This window comes from Hermetia illucens, chromosome 3 (genome assembly GCF_905115235.1).
Source record: "Hermetia illucens chromosome 3, iHerIll2.2.curated.20191125, whole genome shotgun sequence".
Classification (NCBI taxonomy): domain Eukaryota; kingdom Metazoa; phylum Arthropoda; class Insecta; order Diptera; family Stratiomyidae; genus Hermetia; species Hermetia illucens.
The window spans coordinates 67,819,729-67,832,399 of NC_051851.1; the positions used below are offsets into that span (position 1 = coordinate 67,819,729).

A 12,671-nucleotide genomic window follows, 5' to 3' on the forward strand; every position below is an offset into this window, starting at 1 on the left:
TTAGTAAGGAATTCCAGACACCCTAGTTTTGCGAGGTCTCCCAATTCGATATTTCTGAAAGCGGTCTGGGGTCCTGCCCTCTGCAATCGTTCCATCGCAGGCAGGGTCTGCCTGGTCCTCTTTTTGTACAATTAAGGATTTTAATCAGAATTTTGATTTACTCTCTTGTTACCCCGAATAAAATCCGAAAATAAACTTATTTATTAGTCCGGATAGCTGAGTGGTTAGAGCGCAAGGCTGTCGTACGGAAGGTCGCGGTTCAAATCTCACTGGTGGCAGTGGAATTTGTATCGTGATTTGACGTCGGATACCAGTCGACTCAGCTGTGAATGAGTACCTGAGTCAAATCAGGGTAATAATCTCGGGCGAGCGCAATGCTGACCACATTGCCTCCTAGTGTACCGTTACGGTCTTGAATGAAGTGCTCTAACACACTTCAAGGCCCTGATCCAACATGGATTGTTGCGCCAACGATTATTATTATTAGTCCGCTACAATACAATTAATGCTTTCGATAGTTGGATTTTTACTATTGGTTGAAACGCACGACAGTCACGGTTCGTAATGTACAAATGATCAGTTCAACAAATCTTGTGCTTAAAGCCCACCCAATAAAAAATCACGGAAAAGACCACGGTAGTATAGATCCCGCAGTAAAGATAATAATATATTACCATTTTTTTTAGAAATATGATGTTTGCACAATACTAATATAAGTCATACCATAGGGAACAAAACTGGAAAGTTTGGTACCAATTCTGTCATTATTAACAAGTAGTGGACTAAGGTTTCCTTTTCATTTGAATTTAATGTAACCTTCGATGTTATAAAATGTCATTATCCAACAGATTAAAGGTCCATATATATGACCGAAGTATTCTTGTGAAATCACTTAATAATGTTAATTCTTTGAGTAATGTCAAAGTAATCAATTACATTCACCATTATTGATAGATCTAGCGTATGGAAAATGAACTGGTTTCGCTAACTAAGGGCTTTCATTTAATACTGGGGTATCAGTATGGCTATAATAATAGTAATCTTTGGCGCAACAATCCAATCAGAGCCTTGAAGTGTGTTAGAGCATTTCATTCAAGATCGTAATGATACAATTCAGGATTATAGTACCCTGTAGGAGGCAATGTGGTCAGCATTGCACTCGCCCGATTATTACCCTAATTTGGCTTAGGTACTCATTCACAGCTGAGTCCATTGCAATCCGACACAGCTGAGTCGACTGGTATCCGAATCACGATACAAACTCCACTGCCACCAGTGAGATTTGAACCGTGACCTTCCGTACGACAGCGTTGTGTTCTAACCGGTCAGGTATCCGAACACACGAAATGAGTATATTTGGTAGAAAAATGTTACATCCAGTGTATTGTATACATGGGGGCCTAAACTGCACTGCATGCATGGGTAATATACCCGTTTCTATGAAAAAATGCGTGTAACCGACAAACAGATGGCTAAATAGAAAACTGATTAACATATCTCACCATGCTACAAGATATTAATCGGATTTATCGCACCCGACACGCTTACATATAGTCTCCATACCGAAGATATGCATACGTAGTCAAGGAACCGTCAAGGACTTTAAGCGAATCAGTCTAACCTGCTATCTATTGAAAACAGTTGAACTCATTTCGAAATATCTTTCAACACGTCGACTTCAAGAGAAAAATTTTCATATTTGGCTCACCAAAAAGTAGTGAGAGTACCTTCCACTATGTTCTTACCAAAATATGGTTGGGAGGGTGTCTTCCAAATGAACAGTACCAATGTTAAGAACCAGAGAAGTTGCACTGTATCTGGCAGCTACTTAACCAGAATCATCAGGAGGAGGACGGCGGTGTCACCACTCTACCCTGGCTTATAGTCATAAATGAAATCTGAAAGAACTGACAGGGACGGGGTGAAGATGCAATCGTATGCCGATAACGTGGTGATATTTAAAACGAAAGTGTTTTTTGCATCATCATCAGTGATATTTTCTAGACTTTTTCGAAAAAAGTATACTCGTCAACAACAATAAATTTTGTGTCAATTCATTTGACGCTATTCCGTACTAAAAATGCCGCTATGGGTTTGCATTCATCATGAAAAAATTACGACACAGCCTCTTCGGTCATAGAGCTAATCAGAAGTCACTACTAAAGATTAACCTAACCATCGAAGTCGATGGGAAATGAAAGAAAAGACCAACGGAAAGAGCGATGGCTTGATACGCTAGATGATGATTTGAGGAGGAAACTAAGGCACAGATATCTTTGTCTCCTCTTATAGCTGATCGTTTTGGAGACTACACATGGAACTGCGGGTCCCTATTTTTCATATGAATGCATTGTGTACAGTAGTCAGGCTCCATGAATCAGGATATTGGACCTACTGCCAAACGAACTTTATGCACCTCCATTGGATTAAACTACAGGCATACTGTGTTCTAGAATAAGAGCTTTGATGAGGGATTCCCAACGAGGGTGGAATGGAAAACTATTGACTACAAAGCTATGCCACTGTATATTTGAATGATAGATTAAAAATTAATATAGCCGCTTAATATAGCCGAATTGCATAAAGGGAACAAACTACTGTTAAATATATCAACTTGAAATTTTGACTGGAAACTTATGAAGGTTTAAAGTTGAGATTTCTAAGAGTACGTCTAGCCCCAGTGAAAAAATATATAACAAAATTGAAATTTCCGCAATAGATAAATGATATAAAAGTATGCAGATGGAATCTGACTAGGAGGTTGTTTTTCCCCAATTCTTACGTCATGTACATGTACTTCCTTTGCGAGTCTCCAACTCTTGTCAGAATTAGGAATCCCGAACAAAGAAAATTTGTCCTTTGGCGAAAATTTGTGAACCCCATTCACTAGATAGGAAAATGAGATCTCTTGGAAGTGATATTGCTTTCTTGTCTCAACACAATTGTCACGATCCAGGGAGATCCGACAACAAAACGAGAATAATAGCGTTCATTGTGTTCTACTTCGCAATCAGCCACTCAGTTAAACAATCAATCAATTTTGAATTTAAACACTAGTTTCTTCCATTATATTATGCTACAGATTGGAAAACAAGAGATATTCATTGTACAGGCTCTTCACAAGTAAGCTTAATGTATTACATGTTTCATTCGAACCACACACATGTTTTTAATAATAAATCAAAATCCCATGACGGATAGACTGGATGCGAATAAGTTGAACCAGTCAAGTTACGTCGAGTGAAAGGATTTCGGCAGGAATACATAATATCCGTTTTCCTTATAATTGGAGCAATTTCCACTTTCGTTGAAACCTATTTATTGCCGCTAATTTTCATTGCCGGGCGTATTGTTTTCACTGTCTTTCCTTTAATTTAATATTTGCTTATTTTTAAAAATGCTACAAAATCTGCTGTATTTTCATTCATCGGAATTAAATTTTATTTATATTTTTTTTGCTTCGAATTTGAAACGTCATATATTTTTCCATTAACCAATGCCGAGTAGGTGATGGTTGTAAAAACATTTCTTGCTCTGGTTCACAAAAATTCGGTAATCCAAAGTTTTGCCGACTTCTACAATTCAATTTCATTAATAAAGGTTATATCTCTCTATCTTATCTAGTTTTCATTTTTAATCGAATTATGCTCAACAATAAGCCAATAACGGGACAACTTACGCTTTTAAAATTCAAATCTACAGAAGTGAAACTCGAAAAACACTCCCTGCCGTTTTCTTGAACTAAGTGAAATGAATCACTAGCGGTTCCTTATCTTATTTATTTTATAAAGATTGCTCTGGGCATGTGTCAAACCGTTCAACTACATATTTCACGTCGGTGTATTCCGCTCGAGTACCCTTAAACGTCTACTTCTTCCATGAACTTAGCTAAATATCACTAAAGATTCAAATATGAAGTAGGCCTATTTGACGAAATTAAGTAATTCAACGATTGTATCCAAAAATTGAAAATCATTCGAACAAATATCTCTTCCTCTCAGTATCTTGATCTTGCAGACCCAACACTATGTGTAACATTCGTGATTTCTTTCTTCACAATTTGCAAATTTATTATTGTGAAATCGATCAAACGCGAATTTGACGTTATGCAAGAGACGACCGTGTCCATATGATTTCCCACTCGTGAATAATGAAAGATATGTTGGCTTTCAAGTACATTTCCATTTATCTTTGAAACAAATCGCTTCCCAGTTAAGTGTATACTTTGCCAAAACATCACCTGAAGAAAATAAGATGATGGAAACTCTAATTGTTACATGATACATCTAAAGTTTTAAATCCTTTCGGAACAAAATTTGTTGATTGTTGTTGTTTTCATCTGTTTCAAAATCCCTAAAACAGATAATAACAGGAAGCTTAAAATGCTCGATTGACAATGACTAGGAACAAATTGAGGTGGAAGGCATTCAGGGGCGAGAAAGGAGAGAAAATCAATGAACATGCTTGAACGAAAACGTGAAACCGAAAATATTGTGGAAGGACACCCACGAAGCTGCTAGCAAATGCTTCTCATTGCCAAAACTTTTTCCGCATCTCCTTCCCCTCCATTCGCCCCACCCCCTCAATTTCACCCTGAAAAGTGTGTCATGTGGAGAATCTCCCGGAAAATTCGAGTATTTCGCTTTAGCAAAGGGATCCACTCCCAAAGACGTGTATGCAACCCAACTGTTCTGGTATGGAGCATTGAGTATTGGGACGAGAACATCCACCCTACGATGTCGCTTTTTGCTAGTCGCTCTGGAAAAGTATGAATGGGGTCGTCATCACAATGCTATCGCCAAAACCATATGTATATGATACTATCACCCGTAAGCACTCTTGTATCTACTTAAGGCCGTATTATCAAAAGCACTCGACCTGCAGCTACCAGAGTTAGGGGTGGGTGGGATAATTTCATTCACGTTTCGGTCTGTTGTCGTCGTCGGAACATTTGAAAGAGAGGGTCCCGCCACCAGAGGAGACTATCTCTAAGCTGAACGAAGGCGCAACGCGGTTCCGTTTTCACCTTACACTGTATGCGATTACGCGAAAACACCAAACAAGCCAACTTTAATACATTATGTAATAGCTCCAACTTGGAGCCTCGAGTGGAAGCAACAATCTCGAGAAATGAATTCGTGTTGTTAGCTGCGGCTAGTTGAATGATATCGCCCGTTAGTTTATAGTGACATCAACGCCACTTCTCACTGCTTTCGAAATGTTTCATTCACTCACTCACCGCAGTGTCTTGCTGCCATGCTGACTTTTATATACAATATCCGTAATATACATGCTTGCGGCACCTTAGGCCACTAAGTGAATAGCGCTCACTATATTTGAAAGCGTACCCCTCAAGATATTGTTTTTTCGTGCCGAGTTGAGTGGGTAGGAATGCGATCGTCTTCGTCCTTATAATGGCATTCCGGCTCATTTACAGTATATTAGATGGGAGTGAAAAAGTATGCATTTAAAGAAACCCCTGCGGTAATGTAAAAGACACGGGCAAGTTGGCGATACTCAATTGATATTTGACTAGATTCACCATCTTATCTAATCTGCTATCCACTTGATCTATTTAATATATTTCTAGGCTCAAGGTGGTTTTTCATTTATGGGATCCTTAAAAATATAGAATAAAATTTGAAGAAGTATGTCACCATATCAGGCAATATATGCAATACGAAAAAAGGTTTTCAGATAAACTTTGTATCAACTTCAAATATAATTCTTGGAATTCAAGAAAAAAAATGAAAAAGGGGAAACGATGTTAATTCGGGACTCACTCACTCACTCGGGATTATATTAAGGGCGAAATGGTTCCCTTCGATAAAAAAATAATTTGGCATTACTCCCCCAAATTCGAGAACAAATTTGAACAGGGTTCAAATTCCGAAATGTTGTTAAACAATATAGAAATTCAGGGAGAAAGTGAATGATTACACCCCGAGGGGCAATTTAACCAGCTCCAGCCAAAAGTGAAAAAACATTTATTGGCAGACAGGTAAATCATACGCACAGCAATCTCACCAAATCTTCGCAAACACTCCTTCCAGTTATAAATCGTTTCAAAAGTTGTTTATTATATCGAGCAGAAGCCTCCTCTTCTCAAGGTGAAATATTGTTCACTATCCACTATTATGGATGTATCCACATAAGAAACAACTAAAAATTACAAAACCGACAAAAAGTTTACAATAGACGATTTCGTTTTTTTGACTATGAAACGGTGGAAATTTTTGTGGAGTAGGTAAGAAATGGGTGAAAAGTATCTATGCCGCTAAAAAATAGATTACCCAGAATTTTAGTTGGCATATTGATAATCACAATCAAGAAAATGTTGGGTAGGGCCTCGCGATAAGAATGCGTACTTACTTGAATTTGTGATGTCAAACAGTAAGATCTATGCTCAGCACGTAAAATTCTTTTAGGTAAAATTGAGCGAAACTCAAAAAAAGTTAATATAGTTTTGAAGATGACTGAGCTCGATGGGTTGATGAGCACTGATTTTCAAAGATTTTTTAGAAATAACTAATTCAAATCGATTCAGCATTTTCCAGTCACCCGCGACTTAATGTAAAAATATGTGAGTTTGTTATCACGAAATTTGTTGGGCGTAGCGAGAGTTTGCTTAGCGAAAGGGGGAGGGTGATAATATTTTTGCGAAAAATAATCATTTTGATGTCAAGTGAAAAGTTTCATTTGAACGTGTGGAAGCCAATGCGTTTCGAAACCGGGTTGTATTTCGTGACATTTTTTGTGGTAATTTAAATAATAGTATGAACAATGTTCAGGCCTAAACTTGGAAAAAACTCGTTTTTAGGAAATAACCAACCGTCAACTTTTGAGAAGTTACTAAGAAGCTTTCATAAATTTATTCAGCGAACCAAGTATTTTATGAAAGGATGAATAGAGGTATCAAAGTTGGTAAGTTTGGTGCGAATGCAAGCAACTATTATCAATAAAGTTGTCGTTCATTTTTTGTAATAAAAAAAATTATGAACAGTAAAGAGTGTAACGTAAAACAGTAATAATTTCGGAATTAGCTTTGAATGATTGTTCCCATACATTGAAAATAACTGTAATGCAATCCCAGGGATAGCAAACTAAAAAATGCTTAAAGTTTTCTACATAGTAATTTTACACAAAGTGTCATATCTGATGAATTCAGATCACAGTTTACATGTGTATTGAAATGACCTCAGCCTCCCAATGATAGTAACTTCCTGAAATTGCAACTAAGGACCTCGTTGTTCGCAACACACGGGATGCCATGGTTTCTCCCAGGTGTAAAAAAAACTCCTGGACCTTGCTACATGTCTTTCGAAATATCTGTATATGCTAACAAAATAGAAAAAGACTAGCGAAAAAGCAAAACTGTCTAATACCGCAAGATTACACTTAGAGAATCGTTTATATCCAAAATCTTGTCAAAAGAAGTTCAAACAAGTGGGGAAACCTTAACCTGGACGCTTCAGGTATAAAAGGTTCTGTGTATTTCTTTTATAAGAACATTTGGGTGGACATTTGTCCCGTTAGTATCTAGCACGTAATATATGTGCGTGATACCGACATTCAAAGTCTTGAATTTGCACAGAAGCGACAACCTATTATAACTTTGTTAGTAATAGCGCGATTTCCACCAAACTTGGCAAGATAATGCTCCGTGTTATTGCCTATATTGTTGCTAAAGGGGTTTTTGCAGTCAATTACTAGAAATTATAGTAAAATACTTTTATTAACTTTAATTGAATAGATATCAATTTGGAAAAAATTCCGGAGCCTAGGCACTATATCTCGTCTTCATTATTTTCAGATTTTTTGGTTGGGTAGTTTCTGAGAATGGGTTCGTGGAAGAAATGATCACTTTCAATTCCCTACACTCTCCACCTTTCCAACAAATGTCAAAAGTAAGACCGGCCTCGAAAATTACTAACTGAGACCTTTCATCTGATACCCCACGTGATTATATTTGGTGAAAAAAAGTACACCCCCCTTTTGCATGTATGAGGACCCTCTTAAATTCGACGTGGAATTCACAGTTTCCACCTTTCCCCCAAATTTAGTGTCAATTGCTATAACCATTTCTGAGAAAAATGCGTGCGACAGTCAAACAGTAAACCCATTTTAATAAACTACTCCAATAAGATAACTACATACAAACTAAAGGAAAATGCAATGTTTCAATTAGATTCAGGGCCGCGAATTTCTAATGGGCAAGTCCCACTGACTGAACATATTACTTTATTGTGGTTTAGTTTAGCAACATATATGTTATGTACGAATACATTCAGCACGAAATCTATTCTAGCTTTAAGGTAAAGTTGAAATATGAATAAAATATCTGACTAAACAATAGCAATAACAACTTGAAATCAACATCACCTATCTATAGAGAAGTGCATTGTACACGCAATTGTGATTTTAACAGCTGAATTTTGTTTACATTCAAAATGCTAAATCGATGCCACCTCAGTTGCCGTTTTAACCGAGTACCGTTTCTATCTCCTACAGTACGTTCAAAATTTGATGACACCTCGATTCAAAAGCAATTTTAAGTATCTTCCCTTACCAAACAATCAGAAGGTATAAAACAAAAGCGCACAAAGACCAATAGTGACAGGCGAGAGAGGAGGGGGAAAAGCGAAATGACAGGTTTAAAAATAGTTTGGTGATGCTGAGATGATCCAAAGTTACTTCGTCAAAGCATGGTGTGAACATTTCCTGGTATGTAATCAGTCATGGAAAACAAATTTGCTCATTAACGTATTCTAGAAAAAAAATATCAACGGTGAAATATGTGCCAAAAGGTAGCATGGCGCAAAAAAAAATTGAGCACGATGATGATTACCACAGGACCACAAGTTTCCATCCATGAGACGTAAAATTGTATATAATGGTTCGTGTACATAAATGCTACTCAGAGTAAGGAACAAGACTTTGACAAATTGATTTACTTCAAATAAGCCTTGGATGTACAGTCAATGATACAAACGGAATCTGGGCGCTCCACATACGAAGCATTTTTACCAGAAAGGGGGATTTTTCGGCAAAAGACCTTTATAAGTTTCTAGTAAAAAGAGTTTTCAAATTTAGAAACAAACCATTGAACAAACTATTGAAGATATTGAACGTAATTTGACTGAATGTAAGAATGGGATTTATTTTCAAGCGGGAATAACTCTATTTTCTTCCATATTTCAAAATTCATACTTTAATTCTCTTTGTTTTGATCCCTTACTTTGCATCTAAAGCCATGACTATTTCGCGTTTCATATTTTTCATTTAGTGCCACAAACGATTAAGTTTGGGAAAAGTTTACAACCCCTCCTGTTCCATCCATAAAATAGAAACAACCAGTTCTGAAAAAAATGGGTCTGATGGCGAATAACAGACAAGCAGGCAGTAAACTGATTTCGACAAGGTATTGTTTTACAAGAAATCTTAAAAATGAACCGAAATTTATGGACTAAATTTGGAACAATCCTCTCCTTCTTTTCGCGCGCAATCCGCTGCTAACCAACACTTTTCATTTCTTACCCTTCATGGCCATTTTTGGATAAGAACATCTCGACTCCTTCATGTTGAGTACGCTGCATTAAATTTGACGTCAAATCATGCTGCAAGCAAACAATTTCATAGTTTCTGCATGTCAACCAAATTTAGTGTCAACATGCAACATTTTCCGAAATGAATTGCCCAAAGTCAGCTATTCAGGTGAATCCCAAACTTCTTGCATAATTTATATAACCAGGTAAGTATAAACTTTTCTTGAGAGTTGACGATAACTCTTTTGAAGAGTTAAAAAAAATTAGAGTCTGCGAATTAGTAGTTTTGAAAGTTAAGAATTCCATTACTCTTGTAAATAACATAGAAGTTTTTGATCCTAAGCGTCAGACGATCCTCCGAAGATTGATTTTATTCTGCTGTGAACTAGTAAAAGGTAATTAAAAGGGATATAAATTTGTTGGCTAACAACCCAAAAATTTGGAATTTTATTTAAAACAAAATTTAAGCTACGTTTTGAATATTGCTGAGTTTTTTGTTGAAGACCTTCGCCTGCTGTACCCAGCACAATTATGGCTTCGAGAATGTGGTAACAATTCTCAACGATGGCATTCGGAATCCTCGCATTCCTTTCCCTTGTTCCCTTGGTTATTATTCTTTTCACAACATCTTCAAGGCATGTCTTTAGCACTTGACAGTAAGGAACAAACCGAGGCCTCTTGTACAGAGAGGAGCGGGCTGAAGTTGAATCCTGTCCAACGATAAAAGTTCCCTGAAGATAAAATCTGAATGCGAAGAGGGAATTTTTCGACACTTTACTTGAGCATACATAGGTTAACGAAATATATTCTTGGGAACCGTCGCGTGAAAGGTTCTTAAACTTCATCTTCACTTTCAGCCCTAGCACTGGTTGAGCGAGCTGCTCATATTCAATAGGAATCACTTTTATGAACAAAATATTTTTAAGTCGGCAAAAGAGTATTTGTGAGGAAGAAAATGACAAAAAAAGCATAAAATGTTACTTGCTAAATCAAAGTAAAATCTCAGAGGAATTCAGAAGGCCAAAGTAGAGTAAATACCACGTCATCGATACTATTCCTTCTTATTATAGGACACGTACATAAAGCAGTTAAACTGAAGATTGACATCAACAAAATCAAGGTTTTTATTTTCACAGGCTATTGCATCCTATCGCCATTGGCTGACGGAATATTGAGGGCATTGATCGCCTCTTATGCCAATGTCACCCGAACAACAATGTTGAACCTGTCTTCATTGTTTTCGCCCAAAATTTGGAAATATAAGAACCTGAACACAAGCGCTAACTTGAGATTCTTCGGGAAATGAAAGTTGGCCTAACCTTCTGTTTCTCTGCGAGGAATGTTTTTTGGGGTCCGAAATAGGATGTCAGAGTCGAATGCTTTTAAAAAATCGCTGTCTGATTTAAAATTTAAATTTTTCACGACACATCTGAAGTTTAAGAAAATATTGCAGAAGTTCCAAGTATCTTGGACTATTCAATTCGCGAACACAAATAAAGTGGCCGACAAATTTTGCTCCTGAAGAAGATTTTTAAAAGTTTCAGCGAATTTTACAACCGGGAAAATTATTCAGTTTCTTTTAATCCACGTTTGCGGTAGAATATCAGAAATCTCCTCAAACCCAAGAAAATTCCACAAATAGTCGCAGTCTCCACCTTTTTTGCACACCCTCCAAACCGTGCTAGATAACGATCATGTTAGCCTACATCAGTACGTTCATTACGCACGTGAGATTCGTCGAAGCCGTTTATAGATGGAATTCGCTTAGTAACAGAAACCACTTCATTACCTTTCTTAGCTATTCGTGACTGTAGAGTATCCACAGGAGCAAAATGGTTCAACAGGATGCAACTTGGACGAGCTATCTAGATAGATCCACTGAGGAGCGAGGGCCGATACAGCGACTAAACAGAACCAGCGATGCCCGGCTTTTCGGCTGGCGTTTGAATCTGGAACGCGCACGTGTTTTTCGACGAAGCAAGGACGACAGCGATACTACTGAGATTCCTCTCTGCTCTGAGCAATTACCGCACGGCGGAACGGAAACGGTGCATACGCAAATCAATTAAATCAACGAATGAATACTATCTGGAACAACGTCGGTGGAACCTTTATCTACGGACTTTCGTCATGAACACATTTACTGAAGCACTTTTGGCCGCCGCAAAACGAAGCACTCAACTGGTGGTGGCGTAAGTGACGCTTGCGAAGTCACGAGATAACAGGAACCGTTGCAGCGAGACCAAGTCCTTAAATCTCCAGCGTTCAACGGACTTTTACGTAAGGCAAACGACTACCGAAATGCGCTTGCACTTTTACCGGGCTTGAAGCAAAACTTGCAGAAGCAGCAAATACTAGAGCAAGAGTGCGATCCTATGGCGACTGGCAACGAACGAGATCTACTGTTAAGCACTGGGAATGAACTGCGATGAACGTATCCGCGACCACACCAGAACTACCGCTCGGCTTAAGATGTTATTTATACTTCAACTTGTGACAACAAAATTCTGGCTTTCTGCTTCCGATTCTTCTTGGCGACTTCTTCGCTCAACTGCCTTCTTTCTTACTCTTTTCTCAAATGAAAACACCAACCTTGCGTAAGCAGAGTAGAACTCGTGTGTGGAGAAATATCAGGACTCGGTCTCTACAAGATAAGCTCAGCAAGCTCACACAGAAACAGAAAAAATCGTAAACGATCCGCCCGCAATCTAACTTTGCTTGTTTGTACGTTGAGCGCTTATCGAAAACTGAAAATTGAAACGGGGAAAGGTTGCTTAGCGCTTTGCCGATGTCGAGTTAAATAAGTGAAAAAAAACTCGCGCCATTGAGCAGCCCAGACAGCTTGTAAGCAGCTCCACGGGACCCGTGTAGGCTAGAGGCCGCGAGCTGTGGGGCATACTATACCTGGTGCCTCCATCCACCGAGCGTGTATACCAGGCATGGGTGGAGGATGGAGACATGTGTGCGGGAACCATAGTCAATTTTTGCAACGTGCCTCCACCGAATTTCGAAGATACGCCGAGAATCCATCCTCAAAATTTAATAGCCCGGAGCATCGAAGCGGAATCTGCCATGCAGCAGTCTATCTCCAACTCCGAACGCCCCTTCGATCCATTCTTCACGAGT

The 12,671-nt window shown here is 38.2% G+C and overlaps 1 protein-coding gene across 3 annotated transcripts in view; it reads right to left on the reverse strand.

The window, feature by feature from the left end:
- Positions 1-12,300, reverse strand: part of LOC119652910 (elongation of very long chain fatty acids protein AAEL008004) — a 133,556-nt gene extending 121,256 nt beyond the window's left edge. For 2 of the 3 annotated variants that reach the window (XM_038057288.1, XM_038057287.1), the window contains exon 1: positions 11,335-12,300. The gene's annotated coding sequence lies outside the window, so the exon portion shown is untranslated. The remainder of the gene's footprint in view (positions 1-11,334) is intronic. The other variant, XM_038057289.1, reaches the window with a different exon arrangement.
- Positions 12,301-12,671: the final 371 nt, after the last annotated feature.